Source organism: Rhinopithecus bieti, unplaced genomic scaffold (genome assembly GCF_001698545.2).
Source record: "Rhinopithecus bieti isolate Rb0 unplaced genomic scaffold, ASM169854v2 scaffold_33652, whole genome shotgun sequence".
Lineage (NCBI taxonomy): Eukaryota > Metazoa > Chordata > Mammalia > Primates > Cercopithecidae > Rhinopithecus > Rhinopithecus bieti.
Window position 1 is genome coordinate 3,544,310 of NW_016814761.1, and position 25,582 is coordinate 3,569,891.

Consider the following 25,582-nt stretch of genomic DNA (forward strand, 5'->3'; position numbering starts at 1 on the left):
AAAAAAAAAAAAAAAAAAAAAAAAAAAGAAGTTTGGCCTTGGGTAGCAAATCATGCATGAGCTTCTGGGCTGACCTCTCTGGCCAGCCAGCATCTGCCTCTCACTAGCTGGGCAAGTGACTTTACCTCTCAGGGCCTTCATTTGCCCATACGGAAAATCACCATACCTACCTCACTCATGTTCACACCAAGAAATGTGCTTGGCCCAGTGTGGCTCAGCAGAGGGTCCCAGGAGGCCCCTGCACAGCTGGCTTTGAATCCATCTTTATGGAGTGGGGTGGGAGGGGCAGACAGTTCCCTGGATTTTATTAAGCTGCGATTCCCAGCTCAGAGAACTTTCAGGGTGACACCAACAAGGCCTAGGAGTTGGCAGACACTACCCACAGTACCAATAATAAAATTAAATTCATCAGTGTTCTCAAGTTAGCCCCTCTCCTAACCACGACTGCCTAGAGTGGGGCAGTACTAATGCATGGGGCATGAATGGTCCCGGCAACAGGGGTGAGGGGTGAGGGCCTCCACCAGGCAGGAGGCAGAAGCCAGCGTGGCAGGCTCCCGCTCCCTTCTGGGTCTTTCCAGCCTCCAGCTGGCTTCTGGCTTTGCTGGACTATATCTTATGTCCCTCTTCATCTGCTTCTCTGTCTCAATAGGTCGCCCACCCCTGGCTTTGTCCCGTCTCTCCACGCTCCTCCAGGGTCTCTCAGTCTGTTTTCCCCCTGCCCTCACCCCTCCTTCCTCCAAGGAGCACCCTCCCCAACCTCCTCCTACAAACCCCGCAAAGCCACAGCTGTCCTTAACCCAAAGTCCTGCCAATTAAACCGCTCCCTCCGGCTCTGGCTGCGGCTGCTGACGTCGGGAGATCCGGGCGAGGCGAGGCCCCCGCCTACGCGGGTGGGGTTGGGAGAGGCGACGGCCCCCTCCCCGGGCCCCGCGGCCGTCGGTCAGTCAGCGGGCGGCCACACGAGCCCGCACCAGACCCAAGCGCCACCCGTCGGTCCTCGCTCCCGCCAGGCCTCGCATTCCTGGTCCCCCACCTTCTGCCCAGACCCTGCCCACGCTTCCCGCACCAGCCCTAGGTCCCAAGGTTCCCAACTTGGGCGAAGATCCCGCCTGGGCTCCCCGCATCTTCCCTTGGTCCCACGGTCCCCAACTTGGCGCCAAGACCCCGCCTGGGCTCCCAGCATTGCCCCTCGTGCTCGGGGTCGCCTGCCCCACGCCCAGTCAGCAAATGTAGCCCAGGCTCTGCCTCTAGCGCTGCAGCTCCGCAACCCCCACCCCGAGTTCCCCGCGTCCCAGCGTCCCCAGTGCGCTCCCAGCACCCTCCGCGCCCAGACAGCGCACGCCCCGCGGACGCCGCGCCGCGACCCCGCTGGGTCCCCCGCCCTCCCGGCAGCCTCCGCGCCCCCGGTCCTCGGTTTCCCCGCTCCGAGCGTCGTTGGCTCTGCCTCCACGAAGGCGTCGCCGTGGGAACCGGGAGAGGGCACATTAAGATCAATTAGCCTGCGCACACTTGGCAGCGATACCTTGATAAATAATAGTCTGAAAGTCATGTAAATAAATATTAGAGCGCATTACGAGGGCAGGAGGCGCGGCACCGGGCCCGCGAGCTGGGGGCGAGACACCGCCGTCGCTGGGGATTGACACGTGCAGGCGGGGGCCCGAGATCCCCGCGCCCTGGTGGCCTGCGACCCGCTGCCAGGGGCCCGGCAGTGAGGGGTGGAGGGAGAGGCCCGGGGAAGGAGCCCCAGGGAGACAGAGAAAGCCACAGAAGGAAATAGGGAGAGGGGAGGGGGGAGAGAGAGAAGGAGGGAGCTGGGGAAGGGGGTGTGAGGACAAAGGGTGTGAGGACGCAGCAGGGAAGTGGAAGAAGCAAAATTTGGTCCCCTAGGGCTCTAGGAGATTCCTCCCTTCTCCTGGCCAGGTTTCTTTTCCTTGGCCCGGGCTCTCCTTCTCCTCTGCCTTTCTGAATGCCCCTTCCCAGTCTCCTTTGCTGGTCCCCCTACATCTCCCCATTCTCACCGCTGGAGGCGCCAGGCTCAGACCTTGAATCTCGTGGCTCCTAGCCTCATCCATTCACTAGATGAGCACAGCCCGCCTAGATGCTTCCCAGTCATCCAGGTGTCAAGGGCTCCCACCTGCAGACCTCCAGCCAGACCCGTCTCCTCTGACCCACAGGCTGACAGGTCCCTTGGACGTGGGACCTCAACTGGCAGGACACAGAACCCCTGCCCTCCCCTCTAGAACCTGTTTCACCCATGCGGTGCCCCAGCTCAGGAAACGGCTCTAGTTTTCCACCTGTGGAGGAAAAACCTTCGTGCCATTCTTGACACTTCTCTCTGACACCTCCTTTGTAGCCCCTCAGAGAGTCCTGCCATGTCCACCTTGAATGTGTTTCCAGATTCCTCCCACTGCCACCTGCTCCGCTTGCCACTTAGCCCAAGCCCCACCCTCTCTCACTGGGACTGCGGCTACAACTCCTCCTCCCTGGGCTCCTGCCCCCGTTAACCTCCACCATCGCTGTGGACAGAGTGGAGGCTATAAAAGTACAAGTCACCGGAGTAGCTGGGACTACAGGCGCATGCCACAACGCCCGGCTACTTTTCTGTATTTTTAGTAGAGACGGGGTTTCTCTATGTTAGCCAAGATGGTCTCGATCTCCTGACCTCGTGATCTGACCACCTCAGCCTCCCAAAGTCCTGGGATTACAGGCGTGAGCCACTGCGTCCGGCCAAGGCAGAAGAATCGCTTGAACCCGGGAGGCGGAGGTTGCGGTGAGCTGAGATCCCACCACTGTGCTCCAGCCTGGGCCACAGAGCGACACTCCGATTTAAAGAACAAAAGAAAGAAAGTGCTCACCTCTCTGCTCAGAAGTTTGCTTCAGAGGAAAAGCCAAAGTTTTTAAACCAGGCTCTACCATCTGCCCTCCACCCCTTCCTGGCAGCTCCGACCTCCTCACCCACCTCTCTCCCCCTCGCTTCTCTGCTCCAGCCACCAGGACACCCTCCCTGCTCCTCAAATGCACCAGACCTGCTTGCACCTTTGGGTTTTGGCACCGACTGGCCCCTCTTCCTGGAACATTCCCCAGATGTCATCCTAGTTTAGCCTATCTCCTTCCAAGTCTTTGTTCAAATGCCCCATTCTCCATTTGGCCATCCTATTAAAACTGAATTTCTCCTCCAGCCCAAGAAAACCTCCTCCTTGACATTCCGCTTTCTGTTCCTTCATAGAACTCAACCCTTTCTAATACCCTGCATCATCTACTGATTTTGTTCATTCTCTGTCTCTCCCAAGTAGACAGTAAGCTCCATGAAAGCACGGATTTTTGCCATTTTTTCCCTTCACTGTTGTATCCCCAGTACTAGAAATAGTGCCAGGAACATAAAAGAGATTCAGTAAATATTTGAAGGAAGAAAAGTGGATAGGAGGCTGGAGGGAAGGAAGGGGGAAAGGAGGAGAGAAAGAGAGCCTGGAAGGAGGGAATTGCTTGGGCAAAGGCAGGGCAACCTGGGCAACCATCACTGGGAAGGGAGTACTTGGAAGGACGCTGCTTGCTTGGCGCTTCGGGTAGCCCCAGGGCTGGCATTTGTGAGCGATTCCTTCACCAGCCAGTACCCAGGCTGAAGGGGCACCAGGTTGGGGATCTCAGATGCAGCAGCCCCACCCCAGCCAACACCTCCACCCCCAAACCCATGGAAGGGAGCACCAGCTCCACCTCAGGCCCCAGCTGGGTGTTGGATGCCAGTGCTGAGGGCGGCACTGCATGGGTAGGCCCCTGGTAACAGCCACAGTAATTACTGGTTGTATGCGATTAGGGGATAATTAGGCTTAATAAGTCCAAAAGTAATTACCACGCAGGCTGCTTGCTGCTTTGGAAAACAGGGGCCCCCGTGAGCGGGAGCCAGATAATTGAGAAGGGGGAGAGTGGGCATTATGGGCATCGGGGTGCTGGGCCATTCCTCTGGCAGATGCCCGAGTCCTCCCTGCCTCATCCCCACCAGGGCTTGCTCACCTCCAGTGATGAGGAGCTCACTGTTGCGCAGACAGCTCCTTGCATCACTGGAAGTCTGCGTATACAATATTGCATACAATTTAGGCTATTGCTATTCCTGACAATAGTGTAGCCTCTTCACTTTCTTACTCAACATCTTAGCATGTGAATAAACACAGACCTAAAGTATCGTTCATAAAAGAAGCAAAGTGTTTCCTCCTAGGTATCACCACGGATAGTCCTATTAGTCCTATTGACTCACCACAACACCGACGTAGAGCTTCTCGTTAGTGCCACTGAGTTCCTAACTCTTTAGCTGTACTGCTACTCCTTGGGGGCCCCACAGAACCAATCTAATCCACTTTTCCAGAAATGAATCCATGTCTCCTTGAATCTTTCTTTCTTTAGACAGAAGCCAGTGGCTGGACACATTGCACCCTGCCAAGGAAGTCTTGTGATGCAATAAAAAGGGTGCCCTGATCCTGCTGCCAACTAACCTTATGGCCTTGGGCAAAGTCGCTTGACCCCTTTGGGCCTCCATCTTCTTGTCTGTGCAAAGGGGGCAGGGGCACCCCAGCTTTGCTCTCTCAGGCCAACCCTAAGCCCCAAGCAGCCCCAGGTCCATACTGGCCAAGGGCTTCCATGCTAGAGGCTGGGGAAAACTCAGTGACCTTTTCCAACCTTGGAATGGTTTCCTTTCTTTCTCACTGGACTGCCCTTTAGAGTTACCTCGGGAAGAGGCCTGAGAAAGAGCAGCGATCAATGCTCTGATCTGGACATACATCCCTGTCCTTCCATGACCTCAGACATCTGCCTTCATCTTCATTCTTAGAACTCAATTTCTACTCCATCAGGGGAGTGGAAGTTTGCAGGGCTCCAAGAATATCACAATAAGATGTAAATGCTTTCTAAAGTTTGCCATCATCACTTGGGTAGAGATCCATTTGTATGACTGTAATAAGCTACGATGGTTTATAGGATGATACTTTATATCCATTTTCTTACTTGATCTCTACCTCAACCCTGTTGAGGCATGTGTAGTGCTATCTGTATTTTACACATTAGGCAACTGAGGCCCAGTAACTAGGAAAGAAAAAAAAAACTTGTCCAAAGTCAGATGGCTAGCAAAAAGCAGACCCAGGATTTGAACCCAGGTCCGGTTCCAAATCTTGTGCTTATAACCACGACTGTATACTTCCTTGTGGCCTCAGAGCTACCTGCTCTAGCATCTGGGACATCAGATAAGAGGAAGAGACAGGATGCAACGGTAGAATCCACCCTCCTCCCCAGTATTAGAGCCCAAGGGCCTCGTCACAGGCTAATGAAAGTCTCTGGCCCCATCTCGCTGGCATCTTTCTTGGCCGGACGCCCAATGTAACTGTTTCTCCATCAAGGAGGATTTTCCTGAGGATCCTAGGGGGAAACAGAAGTGCCTGAAAGAACAAATACCACAACAGAAGCTTCTCATCTCTGCCTGGAGCAGTGCAACATGGAGACAGAACATGCGAACATAATTAAGACCATTCTAGCCCTGTAAACCACAAGGCCTGCAGGCCAAAAGAAGGAATAGAGTGGGAATGGCCTCACTTAGCTCCTATGGACTCCAGAGGACCACAAATATGGATTCACTAGGAATATGCATCCTAAAGTCCCCAGAGTAGAAAAAAATTGCTACTGCCATAAAAATAATAGAACTGTCAACAGGCCATAAAATCTGCTCCATTAATAGGAAAAATATATCATGGAGTTTTCTTTCCTGCAAGAGTATCAACATTACAATTTTTTTCAGAAAATCAGAAAATCAGAAAATAATATCACTGACAAACAATGATCCATGAGAGAGGTGGACCAGGGTTGGGTTACATAAATGCTCCGCAAGGTAGTGGGGTCCCAAAGCACTGCCCCCCAGGAGATTTTCAAACATATGGAAGGCAGGTGCCCACTCCAGGGGATTCTGATCCAACAGGTGAGATGCAAGACCTTGAAATCACAGAATTAAGTGGACCCCCCCCGCCCCCCACTCCCACAGGAGATTCTGCAGCAGCCCTTCTAGTCCATGCCGGGGTTGGAGACCACTGCCCAGGTGCCCATCCATGTTTCAGCACCAGGGACAGGGCACACAAGTCATCTCTCAAAAGTATTATGCTCAGTCACTCTGCTTATGTGGAGAGCTGTATTTTAAAAAATGCCTTAGCTCTCTTACTTTTTTTTTTTTTTTTTTTTTTTTTTGGTGGTGGAAACCTGAAGATATCTCGCCTTCCTCCCCTCATCTCTGATTGGGAGAAAAGCATGGTGCTCTGGGGTGAGCACTGCAGCACCAGGTCCCTAGAAAAGGCATGAAAAGTCAAACCAATGGAGGGAGCAGATGAGGGAGGGAACCGTCCCACAGCAACAACACAAAGACCTCCTGCCTTTATTTTGATAATGAGAAGAGGAGGGAGCTGGAAAGGTCTAGGCTTGGAAATCCAGTGTAATCATCTTGAGTCTCACCTAACTGGCTGTGTGGCCTTGGGCAGCCTTTTCTCCTCTCGGGGCCTACCCACACACTTCCTGGGCCTGTGCTGGGAGGGTAAAGCTGGCAATTTGACCCTATGGGGTTTGCTGCGTCTTCCTGAGACTCAGATAATGCTTTCTCACTCTAACCGCCTTCACTCAACATGGTCTTCCAGTGAATAATCGCAAATCAGCAGTGTCTCAAACTTGTGATTCCACTCAAAAAGTGGAGTTCCTCGAGACAGATTTTGTGCATAAAAGAAGAGATTGGGAGTACTAAAGTCAATAAAAAAAAAAGAAGTTTGAGGATTACTAAAGTAAACAGGAGTCTTACAGGTCTTTTTGCTGTAGGACTTTCCTGACACTCTCTAATTGTGCTCTCATGTATTCCAAGATGGCACGCGCAAGAAGTATTCAGCCGTTTTCGCAAACTTCGCTTTCATGCAATAATTCTAGGAATCCATCTGACACTTAGCAGAGCCACTTTATTAGTGCCAGGCAGCTTTCCTAAGATCTTTCCATTTTAAGCGCATTTAATCTTCCACAACTTATGAAGCAGGTAGTCAGTATTATTATTATTACCATTCTGCAGAAAGGGAAACTGAGGTACAGAAGGACTAAGCCCTTGCCCAATGTCACATAAGCTGTCGTGCTGCAAGGCAAGGATTTAAACCCAGCAGATGGGACTTGAGTCTGTGCTTTTAACTGTATCATGGAACGCACCTCTCCCGAAACTTTAAAGGCGATGGCGGTTTTATTAAGTCACAGTTTGGGAAATGCTATTGTACATGCATGTCCTACTTAATTTTGGAAATTTTCAACCAATAGATTTAAACTTTTTCTTTGATTTTGGCCTGATGTTTAGATAGCCGCTGAGGCAAATAGTAGCAAGGCCCAGAATGATGGCATGGGAGGCGGGGAGCCAGTGTGGTTTGTTTTATTTGCTTGTTTATTTATACTTGAGACTGGCTTTTCTCGACGTGAGGCAAAGAAGCTACATTTCTTTTTATTGATATGGAGTAATTTACATATTTCTGGGGTACATGTGATATTTTGATTCATGTATACAATATGCAGTGATCAGATCAGGGTGACTGGGATGCATTTCTAATGCCCTGGTTGGGGACAGGAAAAAGGAGGGAAGAGGGCATAGCTGCAGGAAGGAGGGAAGAAGAGAGGAAGTAAAAGAGAAGACAAGAGGGACAGAGAAGGAAGAATCATGGCAAGAGAGGAAGAAGAAAAGGCCCAGAGGATGAAGAGAGGTGAGAGACTGGCCTAGGGAGAAGGGAAGTAGAGAAAGAGAGAAAAGTCAAGAGAACAGGAAAAAGGCCGAGGAAAGAGGCAAGTGAAGACCGTCCCAGCCTCAGCTTCAGTACTCTGGGGTCTTCTCTCCTGTCCCCTGGTCTCTGCTCTCCCAGCCAAGAGCAGCTGCAAGGAGAGGAGGTGAGGTATCCCCTGTCAGGGCAGAGGCTCTGCAGGCTCCTGGGGGGACAGGTTTGGGGGCTGGTCCTGCCTGCGAGCCCAGGACTGTGTCTTGAGAGTCCTTTCCATTGCCTGCATCCCATTCTGGCCCAGCCACCTCTCCAGTCACTTTTCTGTGCTGTTTCCCCAGAACAAATCAGCACCTGTCACCAGCCACCAGGAGCCTCCACTCTCTTGTTCTCCCCCTGGAACTTCAAAAACGCTTGACACGGTTTCTCTGCAGTGATTCCTCCCCTCTTAGGTGGCTCAGTCTGCTCCGGGACTCAGCTGTACCTCTCATCTTCCAGTCTTAAAAAAAAAAAAAAAAAAAGTGAAACATGGATCCTGCTTCTCTTTGCACAGGGAACATCAGCACCAAATTGGAGCACTGTTGGTGACAGTCCATGCTCTGGGCTCAGCCCTGAGGCTTCCTTGAGGGCATCAGGGTGATGTCACTGCACTGGCATGAGCTTAGTGGACTCCAGCCCCATTCCAGTCAGCACCCCCATCCCAGCCTCAGGACCCTCATAGTCCAAGCCCTCACTCCCAGCACCTCTAGCAGGAAATTTGGAGCCAGTGTTGCCATGGCAACCATGATACCAGCAATTGTTCTTCATTATGCTTGGGGATAGAATTATATGATCCGGAATCAAAAAAATGCAAGGCAGCTAACACAGTGTAGGGAGCCATGGAGTCAGAGAGCCTCCATCTGCTCTCAGCAGAGTTACTCTCAGGCAGATTAAACAAGTCACCTGTCCTTACTGGGACTCAGTCACTGCACCTGTCAAATGGTACACCTGTGTGCGTATGAGGAGGGTTGAATAAGATTATCCCCAAGTTCTCTGAATCCGCGGCTGCCTCCAGGAACCCAGTAGCAAGGTGAATGTATGAAGGGCCCCTCAACACACACCCACAGTGCTTATAAGAGGGTAAAGAAATAGTCAGAAGGTAAAAAAGGTATCATCAAAAGTTCTGATGTTGGTCTAACTTAGGCCAGTTAGTCCAAAGGAAGGCAGGCTTCCTGAATGAGCTGGTCTCTCTTAGAAAAAAAAGCACCCTTCTTGGGGGTGACTGCCAGGATTCCTTGATCCTCTTCCAATCCACCCATTCCCCAAAGCAGCCCTGCCTTTGACCCAATCATTCCCCTTCCAGAAATCTCCTGAATGCTCAGGCTTGAAACACAGAAAAAGCCTGAACGCAAAGAAACACATAGCAGTCTTGTTTATAACAGTGAAACTTTGGAGTCCCTCCAAATGTCCAGGTATAGGGGAATGGCTAAGGAAATTAGGGCGCATATCCCCAACCAGAATACTATTACAGCCAATAAAAATTATACTTGCCAAAAGTTGTATTCTCCTAGGACAATGCTTCTGCTCTAATGTTAAGTAGGAATAATAAGAAGCCACATGGTGCCTGCTGTGGTTTTTTTTTTTAAGGGCATAGAGGAAACAATGCTGGGTTTGGGGCAAAGTCTATTTTCTTTTTTGAACTCTACTTCTCTACATTTCTACAGCTAGCATGTATTATTATATTCCAGAAAAATTAGTAAGCCGTTTCTAAACGGTAGGTAGACAGGAAGGCAACAGGGCTTGGCTCTTCTTGGTTCAGATTGGGACTCTGACATTCTACAGCTATGGGCTTAAGGATTTCCAACCCCTCCAAGCTGTGGTTTCCTCACATGGAGATGACAATGACACCTATGCCAGAAGGCTGGTGTGAGGATGGAATGAAACAAGGTCCCTGGAGCCCCGAGTACATGGTAGAGAACTGGCACATAGTAGGTGCACACAAAAAGCAGCTATTGGCTGGGTTCTCAGTGGCTGTCGTCTCAGACTGAAGCTGGCTGGGCTCTGGCAGCCTTTCTGAATCTTGGCCTCTGCCTCTCAGCCTGCAGAGTGTTGACTCCTCCATGCTCTCTCAGCCCTGTCTCCAGTCCCATCTGGAAAGCCTACCCGCTCCCCTACCAGCCCAAGTCCATCCCCAGATACAAGCCTTCCTGGATCATGCTCAAGGAATTGCCCACGAGGTTGTTCCAGAAGGCCAAGTGGAACTGGGGCTCCCCTAGCTGCAGCACAGGCTGAACCACCTCCCAGCCCCTTCCAGCATCCTTCGAGTCTGCCCCACCACATTCAAGCCAAGGGTTCTCTGATCCCAATTGCTCAAAAAGAAATTCTCTAGCTCCAGGGGCTGTGCCCTTTTCGAAGCCTGTGCTACATTTCCTGGACCCTCTGGGGAAGACATAGCTGTGACCTTAGGAGAGAAGCAGCCAGGGCTGACTCAGCCTCTGCAGCAGAGCCTGGGGGAGAGGAACATCTTTCGATGAATCAGCCCCACCATGCCTAGTGACAGACGTGCTTTACCTCTGATCATTCCACCATTTTGGCACCTAACAAGCAGGGAGAGGCGGAGTGGAGCAGGCAAGAGAACAATGAATATTTTGTGGGAGCTGGAGGCAACTGAGGACCTCTGTGGAGTGACAGGCAGACAGAAGCAGGCAGGACAGGGGGGTAAGTAAGTTGCATAGCTGGGACTTGAGACATCGGCATGGCGGGAGGGACCCTTGGAGGGCCCACTTCCTTCTCTGCCTTTTCTCTCTCATTTCTTTTCTTTTACCTTCTGTTTTCTCCCCCTCCCTTGCTTTCTTCTCCTTTTCCTTCATTTTGTCTTTTTCCTTCCTCCATGTTTTCTTCATTCCTTTCTCTACTCATTAATTCATTTCTATTTTCGAGTGCTTCTTTCAAGTGTATTCAACTGATATTCAACTGATGTATTCAACTGATATTCCTCCTGCTGAGTCCTGTGCTGGGGACATTGGGACGAAAACGACACAACCCTGGTCCACACACACTGACCATTACAGACCTCACCACTCGAACAGTATGGCGGCTCAGAGAACCCAGGATAGACCAACGCTCTGAGGGTGTCTGGGAAGGCTTCCTGGAAGAGGTGCCTGCCATGTAGAAGGAAGAGACCCTGGCCCAGCAGGCAAGGCAGGGTGAGCATCTAGGCAGAGAACAGTGTGTGCAAAGCATGGCAGAGGAACTGGGCAGGAGTGGCCAGAGGTGAAACTGTGGCCAGATGGCAAGGGGCTGATATGCCAGATGGCAGATATGCCGCTTGTTGACTTAATTCTGGACCAAGCACTTTAATAAGTATCTCCCTTTTACAGACAGGGAAACTGAGGCTTGGAGAGTTATGTGACAGGCCTAGCATCACTCAGCCAGTAAGTTGCATAGCTGGGACTTGAATCCAGATCAAGGTGGCTCTAATAGCCATGATCTTGCCCCTTGACCACAATAAACCTCAGCTCAGGGGTTTGAAGAGGTGTAGACCACTGCCGACAGACAGGTGGCCAATGAAGCAGACTTCCGCAGTCTTCGGACACATGAGGCACTTTTCTGCTACCCACAGAGGCAAGGGGCACCTGTCCTATGGGTAGGAGGCTTCGCAGCACACTATGCCACTGGGGAAATCTGTGGCATTGTGCTGGGCCTGTCTGGGAAATGAGCCTGAATGATTTGAAGGACAGCACTCTCTCCGGAAATCTCTGTGTGTTGTTCTGACTGGGCACCTCTAGGAGCCAGCTGCTTCAGGTGGTGTGTGAACCACACAGCCGCCACTTGCTCCCAGCCCTGCCCTAGGTCTCTTGAGAATCACAGTTGCAGGCAGTGTGCCCCACGAACGAGCCTAGAGGCATTACCACCACAGGACTGAGGGTGGCAGTGCTGAGCAACTTCACCCACAGCCATCACCTCCTCATCTCTAAAGCACAAAGATTATCCCCAGCTCCTGGTGGCTGGTGTCTCCTCTTTGCTCGACAAAAGGTGGGGCACCCTGGGGGAGAAGGCTTTGGAGGCAGAGCTTGAGTCCAGGTCCCAGCTGTGTGACCTCACCTCTGGGAACCTCAGTTTCCTCTTGTGTAGGACCCTGATGATAACGTCTCCCTCAATACCTAATAAAAGCAAATATTTATGACACCTACTTGAAATAACACAAATGAAGCACCAACTTATCAAGTTGCACTGATTCATTTATTCAGCAAGCAGGTATCAATTGTCTATATGTGCCAAGCACTCACATCGGGGTAGGGGTGGGACACCACAGAGACCAGAAGGAACAAGGTTCCTGATTTAACAGAGCACCCATGCTGGAAGGGGAATGGAGTGGCAAAGAACATAACTGGGGGCCAGGCGCGGTGGCTCAAGCCTGTAATCCCAGCACTTTGGGAGGCCGAGACGGGCGGATCACGAGGTCAGGAGATCGAGACCATCCTGGCTAACACAGTGAAATCCCGTCTCTACTAAAAAAAATACAAAAAACTAGCCGGGTGAGGTGGCGGGAGCCTGTAGTCCCAGCTACTCGGGAGGCTGAGGCAGGAGAATGGTGTGAACCCGGGAGGCGGAGCTTGCAGTGAGTTGAGATCCGGCCACTGCACTCCAGCCTGGGCAACAGAACAAGACTCCGTCTCAAAAAAAAAAAAAAAAAAAAAAAAAACATAGCTGGGTAATGTAAAGGCAAGTGACTGGGAAGCTACTTGAGGCATGGTGATGATGGAGGGCTTCTCTAAAGAGGTGGATAGCAAGGAGCCAGTTAGGCAAAGACCATAGGAAGACATTCTGCAGAGGGAACAGCACGTACAAAGGCCCTGAGGCAGGAACAGGCTTGGTGTACTTGAGCCTGGTGAGGTTGAAAGATGGCGGGAGGGTATGGGGAGAGTAGCAGGGGCTGAGGTTGGAATGGTGAGTCCAGCCAGCTCAGGACGGGTTTCAGAAGGTCCAAGAAAGGAGTGTGACACATAGCAGGAGGTTAATGTCAGTAGCTATGGGTATGATCTTCTGGTCCCATGCCCTAATTTTCTAGCTGGAGAAACTGAGGTTGGCCCATCAGACTTATCTTTTTCCTACAGGTGGGCTCCTTTCTGGCCTGTGCAACTGCCAGTCCCTTTGCTAATGACCCAGATGCTGAGGGCCCCTGCGCCGTCACAGCTCAGGTCTTCAGTTCTGAATGAGATAAGTGGAGCCCCAGCCTCCACTAGGCCTGGCACAGCCGCCTTTCCGAGCCACCTCCAGCTCTGTCAGTTTCACCTGCTTTAAAACTGTAAGATGGCTGGGTGTGGTGGCTCACACCTGTCATCTCAACAGTTTAGGAGGCTGAGGCAGGAGGATCGCTTGAGGCCAGGAGTTTGAGACCAGCCTGGGCAACACAGCAGAAGCCTGTCTCTACAAAACAATACAAAAATTAGCCAAGTGTGGTTGGTGTTCACCTGTAGTCCCAGTTACTTGGGAGGTGGAGGTGGGAGAATCACTTGAGCCTGGGTGTTCAAGGCTGCCATGAGCTATGTTGGCACCACCGCACTCCAGCCTGGGCAACATATTGAGACCCCAACTTAAACAACAACAAACTGTAAGATTATGGCTATCAGGGGAATGGCCACCTCTTTCAACACTTGTACCACCTGTACGCTGTGCTCATGTGCGACCCCTCAGGCCCTCTCCAAGAATAGCTGGGACAACTAGGCCCTTTCTGTCAAATGCCTACAATGCTGTTGCTCAGGACTGTCCCCCGAGAACCACCCCATCCCCACGTTCAGCATTCTCTCCCCTCTCTGTCTCTCACTGTCTGTCCTCGCCTCCTTTCTCTTCTTACTCCTCAATTCCATTCTCATTCTCTCCTCCATCTCTTCTATTTTACCTCCTTCCCTTGTCTCCACCCCACTCCTCTTCCCCTTCTCTTCTCTAGATTGACTAATTAGTTTGTTGGATGATTGACTGAATAACTGATTTTTCTCTCTCTCGGTTCCCAACAGATTTCTAGGTTGTTTACAGAATGCCTAAAACTCAAGGTCAACTATTGTATTAGTCCGTTTTCACGCTGCTGATAAAGACTACCCAAGACTGGGTGATCTATAAAGAAAAAGAGGTTTAATGGACTCATAGTTCCACGTGACTTGGGAGGCCTCACAATCACTGCGGAAGGCAAAAGGCACGTCTTACATGGTGGCAGGCAGGAGAGAAACGAGAGACAAGCAAAAGGGGCTTCCCCTTAGAAGACCATCAGCTCTCTTAAGACTTATTCACTACCATGAGAACGGTATACAGGAAACTGCCCCCATAATTCAATTATCTCCCACCAGATCCCTCCCACAACATGTGAGAATTATGGGAGCTACAATTCAAGATGAGATTTGAGTGGGGACACAGCCATAGCCACCATATCAACAGTGATCCAGTCCAGGTTTTCAGGTGGCCAGGGTCAGCCCGGGAACTGATGACCACAACCCCAGAAGAGGAGAGGGCTGCCAGGAAACCAGCACTGGAAAGCCCACCAAGAGTGTTTCTTTCCACAGTGCTGTAGATAAACATTGAGATGGGGGACTGTGAGCTTAAGGTGTGTCCCCCAGCAAGTGTCTGCAGGGCAGCATCCCACCCCCATGCTGCCCCTTACAAGCAGAACCACCAGCTTCCAGGAGTGTCCAGGGGCAACCAGGCAAAATCAGAATCATCTTGGGAGCTTACCGAAAATACAGATCCCCAGGCCCACCAAGCATTACTAAACTGCATTTTCCAGGGCTGGAGCCCCAGCAATTAGAATTTTAATAGACAGTCGGAACTGGGGAAGCCAGAGCTGGGTGAGGGCCGGAGAGAAGGGAGTTGGCTCCCTCCTTTGTCATTCACTATTGGGCATCTCCTATGTGCCAGGCAGTGTGCTCAGAGCTGGGTATACATGAATGAAGAAAAGAGGCACAGTGCCCACTCCTGTGGAGCTCACTCTGCTGGGATCCTGGCTGGAACCGTAATGCTCCCAGGCTCCACGTAATCCTACTCTGTCCATTTCCCCCCACCTTGGCCCCTAATGCCATCTGCACCAGCCTCACCTGCTTCCTTGAGTGTCCTGCAACCGTAACGCTCCCAGGTTCCATGTAATCCTGCTCTGTCCATTTCCCCTCCTTGCCACCTGCCCTCTTTCCCCATGCCCCAGCCCCTTGGCCCCTAATGCCAGCTGCACCAGCCTCACCTGCTTCCTTGAGTGTCCTGTGCACTTCCTACTACCAGGCATTTTCCACACAGTTCTGGGCTTGAAACCCACCCCAACCCCACACGTGCCCCATCTTTACCTCGTTAAACTCACTCATCCACCAGAAGCATTAGGAGTGGAATGGAGAAAGGCTGGATTCTGAAGCCAGAGAGCCTGCGTTCAAACGCTCACCCTGCTACTTATTAGCTGTATATTATTGGAAAATGTACTCAATCTTTCGGTGCCTCAGTTTCCCAATCTGTAAAATAACAAGAGTTCTTATCTCATAGGGGTAAGGATGAAATGAGTAAATATATACGAGTGAAGCGCTGGGAACAGCACGTGGCCCTGCGGATGATAGAATATTGAAGAACTGATACAACACAGGTTACAGCGGGCTAACCAAGTTAACAACCAGTGCTGCAGCTGCAGCCCAGCCCACCCAGTGCCATTAGCACTCCTTAAGTGTTATCATCGTGATGCCCAAAGCCCACTGGCCAGTCCCTGTTCCACATTCTCTCAGCAGCCCTTGCTTCTTTGGGGGTAGAGCTTAAAACTGTGTGTAATTGTTTCCATGTGTGTAACTACTGGAGTCACATCTGTCTTCCCTTCTTCCCCATAAGGGCAGAAACCACATCTACTCTGTCCTCACCCCTGCCACCCCCCTTCCCAACACAATGCCTGACACTTCGTGGGAGGCCAAAAACTATTTGTTGAAAGAGCAAATAAATGAAGGAATCAAATGTAACCCTCTTAGCGCCAGGCCATTTCGCCTCCTCCTTGAAGTCAACCTCAGCGTGAGTCACATTCACAGAAACATTCGTCTCATACCCAGAGATCATCAAAAGACCAGCTGAAGGCTTTTCTGCAGTCTCTTGACAGAATGCCAGAAGGTGGGGTTGCATTCATTGCTCAGGAAACATCTCAAAATCCTTCCACTCTCGCTCTTGCCTGCTCCAGCCTCTCGGGAAAAGGGCCAGTCTGCTACTCCAAGAGAACATGCAGACTGAAGTGGTGTCCATGCGGTGTTCAGAAGACGCTCTGGAGGCCACGCCGGGGGGTCACTCAGGGAGGAAAGGATTCCCTGGCCAGCCATGGGGACTATGAACCCCTGAAGATGAACAAGAGCTCTCAGCCCATTTGCGCAGGCCCACCCAGCTGTCCTAAGGTCCCCTTGGAAGAGACCAAAACAGGAGAAGCAACAGGGGCCCAGAGACCCCCGGCCCCCCACCGCCATATACCACATAAACCAGCTGGTAAGGAAAGAAAGTCCCAATATGGGCACTTTCCCTTTCATTCTTGGTAAACTCAGCGTCCAAACGGCCCTCACAGCGTGACTGCACTGTCAGGGAACTGAAAAAGAAGAGTTTGCTCTCTCCCTTCAATAAATTTCTTCCCTTCTCTGAGCCTCAGTTTTCTCCATCTGTAAAAGGGCTGCTAAACTTCCTTCCAGCTGGAAACCAAGATGGCAGTCTCGGCACACCTGGCACAGCAAGAAAACTTGGCCTAGGGCGTAAGCAGGAGGAGTTAGAGAGACAGCCAAGTCTTCCTTTGAGTTGTTCAGAAAGACAAGCAGGCTTTTTTTTCTTTTTTCTTTTATTTTTTGAGATGGAGTCTTGCTCTGTTGCCCAGGCTGGAGTGCGGTGGCACAATCTCAGCTCACTGCAACCTCCACCTCCTGGGTTCAAGTGATTCTCCTGCCTCAGCCTCCCGAGTAGCTAGGATTGCAGGTGTGCACCACCTCATCTGGCTAATTTTTGTATTTTTAGTAGAGATGGGGTTTCACTATGTTGGCCAGGCTGGTCTCGAACTCCTGACCTCTGGTGATCCACCCACCTCTCCCTCCCAAAGTGCTGGGATTACAGGCATGAGCCACCATGCCTGGCCAAGAAGGCTCTTACATGACCAAAAAGCTTAGGACAGATTTTATCAAAATGTTCATATTATAGGAATGCCTCTAGGTCTAGGTCTTAACCAAAAATGATCTTCCCCCATACCCTCAGGGTAGTTTATCTTACCTCTTGAAGACACACCTGTAGGCTGTGTTGTATTAATTATATGTCTGATCTCCTTGAGAAAGCTGTAAAGATCCCTGTAGTCAGGAAATACACTCATTTTTGTGTCCCTGGTAATGGGAGGTACTGTATCCTACATGCTAATGAACACTCATTAAATGTCTGCTGACTTGAGCTACCAAAAAAAAAAAAAAAAAAGAAACACTTGCTGACTGTGTGATATTGAGCAAGTTTCTTAACCTCTCTGAGTTTCAGTTTTCTCATCTGTAAAACAAGAATTTAAAATGTACCTGCCTCTAAGGTCATTTGGAGGATTAGTAAAGTCACACACATAAGGGGCTTAGTTCTACATCTATCATAGATAAAGCTCTCAATAAATGTTAGTAATTAATAGTATTAATTGTGATATGAATGAATGTGGTGATGGTGAAAATGATGGTTATGATGATGTGGCAATGTTGATAATGGAGGTAATGATGGTGGCTGTGCAGATGGCAGTGGTAATCATGGCAGCGAAGTTGGTAGTAATGGTGGTGGTGGTGGTGATGATGGTGGTGATGGTGGTGACAATGATGGTGATGGTGGTGGTGGGGGTAGTGATGGTAATGATTGTGGTGATGGTGGTGATGGTGGTGGTGGTGGTGATGTTGCTGATGGTGGTGGTGGGGGTGGTGATGGTGGTAATGACTGTGGTGATGGTGGTGATGGTGGTGGTGGTGGGGGTAGTGATGGTGGTAATGATTGTGGTGATGGTGGTTGTAGAGATGATGTTGGTGATGGTGGTGGTGGGGGTGGTGATGGTGGTAATGACTGTGGTGATGGTGGTGATGGTGGTGGTGGTGGGGGTAGTGATGGTGGTAATGATTGTGGTGATGGTGGTTGTAGAGATGATGTTGGTGATGGTGGTGGTGGGGGTAGTGATGGTGGTAATGATTGTGGTGATGGTGGTGGTGGTGGTGGTGGAGGTAGTGATGGTGGTAATGATTGTGGTGGTGGTGGTGGTGGTGGTGATGGTGGTGGTGGTGAGGGTAGTGATGGTGGTAATGATTGTGGTGATGGTGGTTGTAGAGATGATGTTGGTGATGGTGGTGGTGGGGGTAGTGATGGTGGTAATGATTGTGGTGATGGTGGTGATGGTGGTGGTGATGTTGGTGATGGTGGTGGTGGTAGTGATGGTGGTGGGGTAGTGATGGTAGTAATGATTGTGGTGATGGTGGTCGTGGAGATGATGGTGGTGATGGTGGTGGTAGTGGTGGTGGTAGGGTAGTGATGGCGGTAATGATTGTGGTGATAGTGGTGATGGTAGTGGTGATGTTGGTGATGGTGGTGGTGGTGGTGGTGGGGGTAGTGATGGTGGTAATGATTGTGGTGATGGTGGTGATGGTGGTGGTAGTGGTGGTGGTGGGGGTAGTGATGGTGGCAGTGATTGTGGTGATGGTGGTGATGGTGGTGGTGGTAGTGGTGGTGGTGGGGGTAGTGATGGTGGTAACGATTGTGGTGATGGTGGTGATGGTAGTGGTGATTGGTGGTGGTGGTGGTGGTAGTTGTGGTGTGAGGGTAGTGATGGTGGTAATGATTGTGGTGATGGTGGTGATGGGAGTGCTGATGGTGGTGATGGTGGTGGTAGTGGTGGTGGTGGGGGTAGTGATGGTGGTAATGATTGTGGTGATGGTGGTGGTTATAGTGGTGATGATGGTGGTGGTTACAGTCATGATGGTAGTGATGGTGGTGATGATAGTGGTAGTGGTAATGATGATTATGGCCGTGTGATGGTGGTAATGCTGGCAATGGTGTCAGTGATGAAGACAATGATGTGACGATGATAGCCTTGACTAGGTCAGCTCAGGTTAACCCAGAATCAGGTCCCGCACTGGCTCCTTGGGTCCAGCCAATAGTTGGCCAAGCAGGCACTTGGAACACTGACAAGGCCTTCTGGCCTCAGTACTGCTGTTGAGGCGGAAGCAGAAAGCAGACACCCACACTCAATAAGAGGTTGGAATGTTTCATATGGCATGTTCTGCCAACAAAAGGTGAATGTAATAATTTTGAAAGGAATATTTGTGCACTTGAGCTGAGGAACAGCCATTTAATACAGTGCTCGGCAGGGGAGGAGAGGCACGTGGGCAATAATAAATATGTATCCATTACACCCAGGAGGGCGGCGGATGCTAGTGTGGATCAGAGGCTGGATGCTGTTTGTTTGGGAAGGGACTGCCTGCAGAAATAAACCACAAACCTTTATTGGGAACCTACTGTGTGTAGGTCTGCTTCTGTGAAGGGCACGGCTAAGCATGAAACCCAGCTCTAACCTCTGAAAAGCTAAACACAGGGAAGGGAAGACAAAATATATAGAATAAAAACTCTGGCACCTGTCCATTCATTCAATAAATGCACACTAAATACCTAGTCTATATCAGCCTTGTGGCAGGCACTAGGAATACTGAAATAAAAGAAAGGCCCCATCCTCAAGGAGCTCCCAGCCTGGAGGGGAAGACAAATGAGTAAAAAAATATGCACCTAACAGTGGGCTGCATGCCATCTGGGTCCATCACCCATTCAGGCCTCACAATCTGCCAGGCATCGTCTCACTCATCTCATTATGTTAGTCTCACCATGAGCCTGCAAAGTCGGTGCCATTACAATCCCAACTTTACAGAGCAGCAAACTGAGACCCAGAGAGGTTAAGTAATTTGCCGCAGATCACTGAGCTCCTAAGTGGAAGAGTCAGGATTTGAACCTGGCCTTGGGAGACTCTTAGGCACCCTGCTGGTCCAGGAGAGGGAGGGCTCAACTCTGCCCAGAGAATCACGGGGAGGGTTCACAGAGGAGACCCCTGAGCTAGTCACAAAGGACAAGAAGGGGTGTGCTGGAAGCTGGGATGTGGAGGGTGGGCAGGGCTTGGGCAGAACAAGACATTCTAAGAGGGGCAGCAGCAGAAGCAATGGGGCACAGGTGAGAAAGCCTTTGGCACTCCCACAGCCACAAAGTGGCTGCAGCGAAAGGTGAAGGAGGAGTTGAAGCTGCTAAATTAGGAGCGGGAGCCAGGTGCAGACAACTGGACTGAGAGAGCTCAGCTCTGTTCTCCCGCTAGACAGGCAGTGTATAAACCAAGTAGATTCTGCCCTCCAGCTCCCCGGCCCTGAAGAAAGCCAAATCCTTCCTGGGCCCCAGATTAGAACTCCACCTTCAGATAGGACTAGTGTGGTGAAAAGAACATGAGCTTTAGACATAGGCAGGCCTGGGTTAAAATTCCACCCGCGACCCATACTACCTATGCAATTGGGACAATGTATCTAACCTCTCTGAGCCTCAGTGTTCTCGTCTGTAAAATGGGCTCAATAATACATACCTTACTTTTGTGAGAATTAAACAGTGTAATGCTAGTAAAAGAGAAAAGGCTCACCTAAGGTCTGGCATCCAGTAGATGTTCATTAAAAATAAGTCCCTTTTTCCTTTCTCCTCCCTTCCCTTCTGGTTTTCCCAGTTCCTATACAGCATGCAAATCATAATGCACATTACTCCTGGAACAAGCCTGAGAATCCTTTGTGGGTGCTGTCTTGGAATTCAGAAAATACAATTCCCATATAGGGAGGATGCACGTTTAATACACATGGTAAAGGAAGGTGCTCATTGCATTCCCCAATGTTCTGCTTACTCTTAGATTAGAAATAAGTCTAAAACACTAAATAGACAGATGAGGCTGGGTGCTTCTGGAAAGTGCAGGATGCAGGGAGTCCTCCTTCCTGTGGCTGGGGGACTGGGGGTGGAAGGACACAGCACCTCTATCTGCTTCTTCCCTTCTACCCAACTACCAGTAGGATGCTTGAACGGAAATGCAAACTTAACCATATTCAATTCCTTTCCTCACCCCCAAACCTGGCTTCCCCCAACCCCACGTTCACCACTTCAGTCAGTGGCTCATCTTCCCGTCCAGAAGTCTGTCCAGAAGTCTAGAGGTCATTGTCAACACCTCCTCATACCCCTGTCCTCTATCTCCCACCAAGCCTTGCTTATGTTACTGCCTGATGATTTTAGGACTTTTTCCCCTCCTCTCCATCTCCACTTTCATGACCCTAACTCAAGCCCTTGCTTTGTGTCACCTGGACAACCACCACAGCCTCCCGACTGGTGTTCTCATTTCCACTCCACCCCTTCTCCACACCTGTTAATGTCACTTCCTCGCCTTGTGGTTCCCACTGCTGTCAGAATAAAGGCACCACTGTCTTAAAGACAACCTTCGGTAATGGGCCAGAAAAGTCCTGAGGAGTCTGCCCCACCTTCCTGCGTATTCTCACGTCACACCCCTCTCCACTCAGTCACACTGCCTTTTTCTCCCTCTGCACACTCATCCTGCTCCTTCCCACCCCAGGGCCTTTGCACGTGCTGTTCCTTCTAAGTGGAAAGCTCTTCTTGGCCCTATTTATCTATATAACATCTCAGTGGAAGGATGCTTTCTCTAGGAAGTCATCCATGACCTTCCAGACCAATTCTGGGCTTCCACGTAGCACCACATACATCTCTGTGTAGCACTTATCAAGACTAATTGTACATTTATTGGTGTGGTCATTTGATTGAAGCCAGTCTCCCTGAAACCCCCAGAGGGCAGAGAACATGGCTAGTTTTGCTCCTTCTAGAACCAAGGGCCTGGTACATTGTAAGCACACAATGAATAGAATCAGATGAATGAATAAAGGAGGGAAGGAATGAATGAAGTGATGCTTCTGTACCCTCCTCCTCCGATCTTCAGTAAAACCTAGACTCATACAAAGGCAGGCGGAGACACTAAAAATGACCTTCCCAAGTCACACAGCAAGTATAATTGAACCAGACCCAGAGCAATCCAGGCTTCCTTACTGGAATGGCTTTCCCAGACCTGCTGACTTGGGGTCTAAGCTCCACAGTGGGGAGGGTGCAGGAAGGAGTGCGTTGGAGGAGCATCAAGGGCCAAAGGAGGGAAGAGTTTTATAGCGCCTGGTCTCTGCGCACCTGGGCTCTAATCCAGGCTGCAAAGCACCCTGGCGAGAAAAATGTGTTTTCTGCATGTTATGCTGGGCCCCACCGACACCATATGCAAATGTATGCAAATTATGTGCAAACACAGTCTCTGGTTTAGATGAGAAAAACCAAAAGCCTGGTACCAGGGGAGCCATCTAAGACTAGACCAAGCTGGCAGGCCCTTCTGGCCCGCAAAGCTCTGACACAGCCCTGCTGGCTACACAACTAAAATGGGGTGCAGGAGGTGTTAAGCAGGTGGGAACAACTCCCCCAGAGAATCCCCCACTTTCTGCCTTCCAGAAACACGGATCATCAACCCCAGGGGACTTGGCTGCTGTGAACTTTGGGCTATTTTTCCTGAAGTGGGGTTACTCCCCAGGCCGTCCTCAGCACAGCTGTAAAAGGGTCTGCTCTGGGGGCACCCTGCAGCCCCCACAGAAATGTCTCCATCAGTAGTGACTTCGCATGGCCTCACTCTTTGGTCTGTGTCTGAATCGCCTGGGAGGGAAACTCAAAAACAGATTCCGTGGTCACCTTCAGAGGTGGAACTTGCAGGTCCGGGAAAGCCTTTCCCTTCTTGGCTGACAAACTCCTGTTCCTCCCTCCTGGAGATGCAGATCTAACTGCCCTGTGAAGCGCATCCTCAGGCCCCCTCACTCTCTCCAAGTACCATGGGCCTCCTGCCTTCCTTGGGGATCCCACAGCCCTGGATACCCCCAGTCAGAACACTGGGCCCACTGGGGGCAGGAGTTTGTGTAGGGATTTGTCTCTCCCACTGCACTGGAAAGGCCTCAAAGGCACACGACCAATAGGAAGGGTTTGGTGAGTGAATGAATGAATCAACAAACCAATGAATGAATGTGAGTGAAAGGGAAGCAAGAAGAGAATACATGCAGCATCAGTGATCTCTTCAGGAAAATTCCAGAGGGTCTGAGAGTGACAGTGAGGCACAGACAGCATGGGCTGGACAGATCTGGCCTCCTGCTCCCAGGTGCCTCGAGGGCCAGCCCTGCCTTGGCTGACATCTTCCCTGGCTCCTGTTCCCCCTGCCCCCCACCTCCCAGCATCAGCCTAATCGGCTGTCAGCACCGAAAAGAGCTGTTCCTTGAAACCTCACAGCCTGTGATTAGATCTATGGCAGCTTCCTAAGCCGCTCAGTGGTTCCCATGGCAACCCGGCTGGTACCAGACTGGCAGCGGGCCATCTGGAGGAGATGGGGGGAGGAGGGGAGGAGAGGCAGACAGGTGTGGGGTGGCTGCCTGAGGCAGGGCTGAGGGAGAGGAGGAAGGGAGAGGCAGAGAGGATAGAGAAACTCAAAGAACCCTGGGGAGAGAAGAACAGGAGTTACAGGGACACTGACATGAGTGGGGGAGCTGCAGGGGCTGGGAGAGATGGAGAGAGGTCAGATGGAGGAGGCGCAAGGAGGCTGGGAGCTTGGGAGATGGGGAGAAAGTGGAACTTGAAATGGGGCAATATGGGGACGATGGGAGTGGAGGGGGGGGTCTAGAGAGCCACGGGAAACTGGGCAAGAGGTAGGGCAGGCCAAGACCAAGGGGGATGAGGGCAGAGGGAAGAGACGGCCTGGTTGGGCTGAGACAGAAGCAGGAAACCAGAGGCCTGCAAGCTGGGGAAACTAAGGTAGAAAACAGTCTCTGACCCTGCCCCACACAACACACAAATCAGGAAAGCAGGCGGACAGAATCACTGCCTATGAAGCCTCCAACCTCAGCCCATCTCCAGGCTTGGTGCCTTGGCATCGCCATGATACAGCCTGGCAGAGAACTGTCTGTTTGACATTCTAAAGGCCGAGGAGCCTCATCAAAAAGCCCCTAAGGTGCCTCTCATCATGATGAGACTGCATAATGCAGAGCTTGGACTCCAGGAGGAATCTCTACCACCCCTCCCAAGCAAACGGTGACGCTGACAGAGAAACGCAATGGCACATTCAATGTGCAGGGTCAGCCTACAGATGCCCGCCCCAGAGAACCGACTGTTGAGGCCTGGGAGATGCTGTTTGGGGTTGCCTTGTCTGGAAAAGGCAGTCAATAAGAAGTGACAGACTCGGGATTAGGAATTCCAGCACTGCTTCAACTCACTGATGGCCTTGGACTCACCTGCAGTCACTCCTTTAAGTCAGATGAGGCACCTGGCAGGAGCTGTCCACGTGCAACTGTCAGGAGCCCAACTCAGAGTGGCTGAAGCCAAAGGGAAAAGAATTTGCTCATGAAATTGACAAGTCCAGTGATTCCAGGCATGGATCCAGGAGCTCCAAAAATGTCCTCAGGGACCCCTGGCCCTTGACTTCCTTCTTGGTCATTTTATTCTCAGGCGAGCTCTCCCCCTGAGGAGGCATGCAGTCACCGGCGGCTCCAGGCTTATACCCTACCCGAGTAGAAGGAACCACTTTGTTTCTAATGGTACCAGCGAAAGTAGCAGGACTGCTCATTGGGCAGGGTTGGATCTCATGCTGGTCCCTGCAGAGTGACAGTGACAGTGAGCCCTGCTGCAACAAGTCACATGCCAGGGACTGCGCTAGGCACTTGTATGTCTTAACCCACTTAATCCTTAAAAAGGTCAGGACTACTGTTATTCACATTTCATGGATGAGGAGATTGAAGCACAGAAAGCTTATATAACTTGTCCATAGCTAATGAGTGGTGCAGCTAGAATTCCAACCCAACCCAGATGGTGTGGCTTCATGATCCAGGCTCTCAAGTACACAAGGGTCACCTGGAGGGCTTGTGAAAGCACAGACTCCTGGGTCCCAGTTCTGGAGCTTCTGATTCTGGAGCTCAGCGGTGGGACCTAGGTATTTGATGCTATCTGCAGATCATGCTTTGAGTGACTCTAAACTACCCTCAGGCACTTCTCATGAGCAGCTGCTTGGTTCAGCTGCTTGTGCCAATCACAGTGACTCTGATTCGCCACACCTGGGTCCCATGGTCAGCCAGGTATGGGGGAGGTGGGGAATCAATACCTAAGCCATATGGCCCAAAAATGAGGGAGGGTGGACGTAAAGGAAGAAAACGTGTTCTGTAATCAGAAGGGATGCTTGAGCAACTTGGCACCCTCACTGTGCTTTGATTTCTTTATCTATGATATAAGGATATTAATAGCACTTCCTCATAGGATTGTTGTGAAGATGAAATTAGTTGATACTTGTGAAGCACTTACAGTGGTCCCTGGAACACAGTAAGTACCCAGTAAAAATTGGATGTGCACTTAGTGTACATTAGCATGAACACACACATATACAAGAACACAAAGGCACCCAGCCACTCGCTTGCAAACACACACATGAGGATGCAGACATAGGCAGGACACACACAACACAACTTTGGGCATGTGGTCATGTGCAAAATCTCAAACACATATAAGGACCCACCTGTGAACACACAAATGGTTACACACTCAAAAGCCTTCAAACACACAGTAAGCTGACCTGAGTTTGTTCTCCCAGATCCTCTGAGTCCACTGCCACTGTCTGCTCCCCCGAATAAGCTCTCTTTGATGAATATCAGGAGGAGGAGGCAGGGCTGGAGCAGGGCAGCATCCTTTCTAAGAGCCAGACCAGATGTTTAAATCAGACAGTTAGGTTTAGGATTGTTTCCACCAAT

At 50.9% G+C, this 25,582-nt stretch overlaps 1 long non-coding RNA gene across 1 annotated transcript in view; it reads right to left on the reverse strand.

The window, feature by feature from the left end:
* The window catches only part of LOC108515292 (uncharacterized), a 47,263-nt gene that overhangs the window by 4,996 nt on the left and 16,685 nt on the right, over positions 1 to 25,582 (reverse strand). Inside the window, exon 2 of the long non-coding RNA XR_001881488.1 lies at positions 8,106 to 8,250. This is a non-coding gene — a long non-coding RNA (uncharacterized LOC108515292). The remainder of the gene's footprint in view (positions 1 to 8,105; positions 8,251 to 25,582) is intronic.